This window comes from Saccopteryx leptura, chromosome 10, assembly GCF_036850995.1.
Source record: "Saccopteryx leptura isolate mSacLep1 chromosome 10, mSacLep1_pri_phased_curated, whole genome shotgun sequence".
In the NCBI taxonomy this organism is placed as follows: Eukaryota; Metazoa; Chordata; class Mammalia; order Chiroptera; family Emballonuridae; genus Saccopteryx; species Saccopteryx leptura.
The window spans coordinates 57403055-57409195 of record NC_089512.1 but is presented as its reverse complement, the minus strand read 5'-3'; the positions used below and the strand labels follow the sequence as shown (position 1 = coordinate 57409195).

The following is a 6141-nucleotide window of genomic DNA, read 5'->3' as shown; positions in this document are numbered from 1 at the left end:
GGTGGCACGAGGGGCGGGGTTGGCTGGCGGCGCTAGACCCCCAGCACATCAGTCCGCGGAAGCCTTGCATGCCGTGCACCTCTGGCTGGGCGAAAGGACTCGCAGGCGGGTTCGGGGAAGCCGGGCTGTGGGGCGCCCCGCGCGCGCGGCGCGAGGGGCGCGGGCTGCGGGTAGGAGCGCGGATGGGAGTTGGGGGGGGGGGGGGGAGCGCGGGCGCATGCGCCCTGCACCCGTGCCATATTGGAATGAGTCGGAGCGCGGAGCGCCGCCGCCGCCTCCGCCGGAGCGCGGGTGGAGGGGGGCGGGGAGAGCTGCCGGCCGCCCCGCTCCGCCAAGCCCAGCAGGAAGGAGGGCGCGAGCGAGCCAGCGCGGGCGCTGTGAGCGGAAAAAGCGCCCGTGCTGGGGAACGAAAAGAAAGGAAGAAAGAAAAGGAGCGCGAGACAGAAAAAAGCTAGCGATCGAGGAGCGTGCGCGCGAAAACTCCCTACAGGTAAAAAAGCGGGGTTGCCGGCTGGGCCTTCCCGCGCGGCGGCCTGAAGGGGCGGCGGCGGCGCTGGGGCGGGGGACCGCGCGGCGCCCCCTCGACGCGGCAGCGCAACTTTGCCAACGAAACCGCTGGGAGCAAAGGGCGGCGGGCGCGCGGGCTGAGGCGCCAACGGGCGGCGGCGGCGGCACGTTGGGGGCTGGGGCGGTGCGGGGGGGGGGAGCGCGGCGCCCGCGCGCGGCCTCGCTCGCCCCCGCGGCCCTGCGCGCTGGCCGGCCGGGCTGCAGGAGCGCGCCTGGGCGCCTCCCCGCGGCGGGGAGCGGCGGCGGCGGTGGATAGCCCCTTGAGGGCAGCTCGGTGCGCGGCCGCCCCAGGGGCGTGAAAGGAAAGTGTCCGGGCGGTGGCACCGGCGGGCGCTCGAGTTCCCTGCGTGCTGGGCCCGCAACGCGCCCCTCCCCGCGCGCCCCGCGCTCCCGTCCGCCGAGCCCCCGCGGACCCGCCCCCCGGGCTCGCTCCGGGCCTGGGGCTCGAACCCGCAGCGGAGACCGGGGCGCGCCAGTCCGAACTTCGGAGGGCCGAGGTGGCTGCTGCGCGGTGGCGGAGCGTCTAGAGGCCGCCGCAACCGGTTGCTTCGGGCCGGCGTGGTGGAGTGAACCGGGCCTCCCCGGGCCGCGCGCGAGCGGGCAGTGGGCTCGCCGGCCCCGGGTCCTGGGCCCCGACCTGCCACTCGGGAGTCCGTGACCGTTTCAATTTCTGTTCCTGAAGTCTCATTTTGGAGACTGAAAAGGAGGCTTTATAGAGGCGAGCAGTGTTTGGAGAAGCAGGGCCTGCTCTGTGGGGAGCAGAAACGCCTTGTGAGAACAGAAATAAATTCCCGCGGAAAGGATGTCTGTTATCTTAAGTTTTTAACAAGATGTCAGCTGTTCGCTCAGGGTCTAAAACGGAGCGGTGAAGCACGGGTCACCTACAGTTTTTGTAAGGTGGTGAGAGGGGGTAGAACACTCCTATAAGAGGCAGCGTTTTTATCTAGCAGGGGTTATTAGGCGGTGGGGGCACTCAAAGCAGTGCTGGTGTATAGCCCCAAGCCATCTTTCTCGAGCCCTACTTAGCAGTGATGTAGTTGGAGAACCAAGTAACCATCAAAGATATTTGAAAGGAAATACGGATTTTGTCAATCCCTGCGTTGTCTTGAACTGCATTTTAAAATTGTCCTACTTACTTTATTGCATCTGAAGTAAATTGCCTGAAAATGAAGTTGTTTATTTGCCAACTCTCTTGAGGGGAGGGAGACAAGTGCATCTGTGTGTGTGTACTTTGGGGTTTGTTGGCCCGGTGTTTTGAGGGACATGTTAAATCCTCTAGGCCACGGGTAGATTCAGAGTTCAGATTTGTTTACTGTGTCAGAAAAGTAACGGCCTTTTGGAAACGGGAGTGGCCCAAGATCAGGAAACAGTTGTTACTACCGTTGTCATTGACTAGGTGCCTTATCTTGGGTAGTCTCTTACCCTTTATATCAATAGATACGGTTTTCCTTCTTTGCAAAATTATAGGATGAATAGATCACATTTCTGTGTGCTTTCATTTCTAAAATTAGGTGACTTTTTAAAATGAAAGAATAAATCAGTATATTTTGAAAGGTTTACATAAAAGTGTTCAGAATATGCATCTTCATTAAAATACATTTGGAAAAAAACTTGGTAGCTATACCCACGATGCTTTCATGCCATTTATTATTTGAACAAAGATATTTAAAATTTTATTTCAGTGTGTTTTTAAAATTATGTAATTAAAAAATACTGTGATTCTACTTATTTTAGTGTTTATTGAATCTTTAAAAGAGACGAAGGGAGAGAGACAGAGAGTAACATTGATTTGTTATTATCATTCATAGGTTGATTTTTGTATGTGCCCTGACTGGGGATCGAACCCACAGCCTTTAACCTGAAACCTTGATGTGTGGGGGGCCTATGCTCTAACCAACTGAACTACCCAGCCAGGACCTTAAATTTTTTTTTATTAATGGAGGTCTAACTTAAAATAAGATCGTTGAGAATACAGTTCACTGACTTTTTACATGTATGTGTCTGAAAAACACACTCAGAACACTCAGATTGAGGTATAAAGCATTTTCAGCCTCCCAGAGGCCTCCCCCCTATACATTGACTCCCATTCAGTAAACCCCTCCTGCTTCTTGGAGGTGACTACCACTGACTTCTATCACCACTGATGAGTTTTGCTTCAAAACAAGACCCTTTTGAGGTGAAAGAGAGCAATATTAATAATTAAGCTCAAGGACAACAGGTGTATAAACTTGGAGTTATGGTAATTTTGCCATGAAACCTAAATGCTTTTATAACAGTTTTTACGGTTTTTGCTATCTAGAATAACTAAAAAAAATTTGCCCTTGGAGACTTCTTAGAAGGTTACTTTTTAGCTGAAGCAATACCTTGCAGGTTTGGATCTGTGGTTCTTGGGAGCCCTTGTGGTCACAGGCCCCATATTAATCTCTTTCTTCCCGTTTTTGGAGTACAGGTATATTTGCAGACAGTAGGTTTGAATCATGAACTTTTCCAGCAAGTCAGAGTTTAAGATATCAGTAGATGAATCAGTTCCTTAAAGCCCGGAATTAGCTGAGAAAATTGAATGAAAATTGATTTTTTAAAGTTCAGTGAATTAAAGAATGTGGGTGTAAAGCTTTTAACAACCTTTTAAATGACAGCAGTGAACTTGATTTATATACACAGGGTATTTACCTGGTTTATCAAATTATTAAAACTTTATCAATAAAAAGAATAAAAGGTAACTAAAAATTATGTCTGGTGGTTTTTGTTTTTTAAATTTCAACATGATAAAAATACCTTTTTGTATTAGACCTCTAGGAAATTGGGTTTTTTATGGTCTCCGCTGAAGCAAGTACAAGTACTTCAACAATTTGTTTATCCTTTCCAAATGCCTTTTAATGTATTCTTGTACCTTTTCTTATTTCTGTTGCTAAAGGAGAGGAGTTAGAAGTTATATGTGTGTCTTTTACTGTGATGACACCTATATAACAGAAAGCTGGGAACAGTGTAAGGCCTGTGGTAGGGATGTATGGGGCATAGTCCACAAAGTTCAAAGATTTTCTTTTGTGAAATAAGTCTGTTTTCCTGTGACTAAGTTAACTAGCCAATTGGCTAACAACTAAGCTGAATATGGTCATTCTCTTCCAAGATTCATAGCATCATTAGCCAAGAGAATAATTGATTATTGAGTTATTAATTCACCCTTTTTTTGTGTGGCTCTTTATAGATTTCTTAACTTGTGAATTATCAGATATTTAACTTAAAACTTACTAAAAATTTAAAAATGCAAGTAAAAAGATGTACAATGAAAAACAGAAGAGACATATAAAAGAGAATTTTCTCATAGGGAATAGAGTCAGTAATATTGTAATAACTATGTGTGGTGCCAGGTGGGTATTATGGAAATATGGGGGGAATGCTTTGTAAAGTATGTGTTACCTAACTTCCATGCTCTACACCTGAAACTAATACAAAATAATATAGAATGTAAACTCTTAACTTAAAAGTAAAATTTAAAGTTCTTTATTTTTTAAAAGATTTTATTTTTTTTATTTTAGAGGGAAGGGGGGGGGAGCGGGAAGCACAGTAGTTGCTTCTTGTAGGTGCCTCAATTGGGTAAGCCCTGGGGTTTCAAACTGGTGACCTCAGCATACCAGGTCAATGCTTTATCCACTGTGCCACCACAGGTCAGGCTAAAGCTCTTTTTTTTAAAAAAGAGAATTTTCTTTTGATACTTGTTTCCTTGTAAGCTCTGATTTTTCTCTTTAAAAATACTTCTATTCATACTCTTCTTGCTTTTGTAGGGTACTTTTGCTTTCACAGTGGGAACTAGACTGGTCTTTGCTATAGAAAGATGATGTAGAAGCAGATATTGTTTGACTCTTTAGTCTGTAGAAAAGGTGAGCTGTCCAAAGTGCATTGGCTTTCTAATGATGACTTCCTGTTATGTTCACATTAAATGAATACAATCCAAAAAAAGCAGAAGAACGTTATGTAGGCTGGTAATTTGAATGCTAAATGTTTTTATATTAAAAAATTTCTGTCTTACAACTTTTTAAAAGTTTACTTTCTGTAATTATTTGGCAGTTAGCCAGTATTTCACAATGAGAATAAAAGAACATGGAATCAGTAAATCGTACCTCTTTGTTATGGCAGGAAATTTTTCTTTCAGTAAATAGCATTTGTTAATTAACTGTGATGTTTTGTAATTGAGAAAAATATTTTTCTTAATGCATAGTTGTTAAATTGGATGACGGTCTCTGAGGGTTTTGGTTACCTGGGGGATTTGAACCATTAGACTTTGGGGAGTGAGATTTTGATGTAACTATGCTTCAGGTGCTACTAGCCTCAGTGGAAAATCATTTAAAATACGAAGGATGTGGTCAGGTTGTTGCAAGTTCATTTTTAAAATTTACAAAAGTGGGAGGCGGGATAAGAAGAAGGATAGATTATTAGAAAAATTATGAATGCACTGCTGAAGTTTTAACAACTTTGATTATAAACCTTTGCTTGTAATTCAGAGGCACCTGAAGATTTGTATATAATTATTTCCTAGTCTCCTTTATTCCAGAAGATGTTTATAGCCTATTCAGCTCTCTTTATCTTTAGATGACCACTTAAGGACATAATTAAAAACAAACAATGTAGTCTGTATATTGTGCTAAATGGTATTAAATCCCTCTTGAACTTTGTGGTTTGATAGTTGAGTAACTTCAGAGCCAAGCACTTTGCTGTGCAGGGAGAAGCTATAAGGTGGCATTCCTAATATTGTGTACAGTGCTGCATGTGGGTTCCTTTTGAAATTTTTACTTAATCTAGAGAGCAAGGTTAATTACTAGACCAGTGTAGGGCAGATAGGGCAGTTGGGAGTACCTGCTTGGTCTGGGAAAGTTGGTTCTGGTCTGAGATGACATTGGAAAGAATCTTACATGAGAGATGGAAGGTAGGTTTGTTGTCACTTGCAAGTGCAGGACAGTCACATACTTGGAATGACAACATGAAATGGGCTGGGAAATTGAGCAGTTTTTAAATAACTCAAGTTTTTCCTGATGAAATTCAAAGTATTAATCAGTAGTCAACAATATTGTGATAGGTTTACACAGTGACAGATGATGAATAGAATTAGTGGGGTGATCACATTGTAAGGTATAAAAATGTTGAATCACTATAGTGTACCCCTAAAACTAATATAACCAATGTAAAATTGTATACCAACTATATTTAAATTAAAAAAAAAATTTTTTTTCACTTTTTTTTTTTTTTCATTTTTCCGAAGCTGGAAACGGGGAGGCAGTCAGACAGACTCCCGCATGCGCCCAACCAGGATCCACCCGGCATGCCCACCAGGGGGCGATGTTCTGCTCCTCTGGGGCGTCACTCTGTTGCATCCAGAGCCATTCTAGCGCCTGAGGCAGAGGCCACAGAGCCATCCCCAGCACCCGGGCCATCTTTGCTCCAATGGAGCCTGGGCTGCGGGAGGGGAAGAGAGAGACAGAGAGGAAGGAGAGAGGGAGGAGTGGAGAAGCAGATGGGCGCTTCTCCTGTGTGCCCTGGCCGGGAATCGAACCCGGGACTCCTGCACACCAGGCCGACGCT

General features: G+C 45.4%; 1 protein-coding gene across 3 annotated transcripts in view; it reads left to right on the top strand.

The window, feature by feature from the left end:
- The first annotated feature begins 262 nt into the window (after window positions 1–262).
- The window catches only part of SFMBT1 (Scm like with four mbt domains 1), a 201930-nt gene continuing 196051 nt past the window's right edge, over window positions 263–6141 (top strand). For all 3 annotated transcript variants that reach the window (XM_066350444.1, XM_066350445.1, XM_066350443.1), the window contains exon 1: window positions 263–490. The gene's annotated coding sequence lies outside the window, so the exon portion shown is untranslated. The remainder of the gene's footprint in view (window positions 491–6141) is intronic.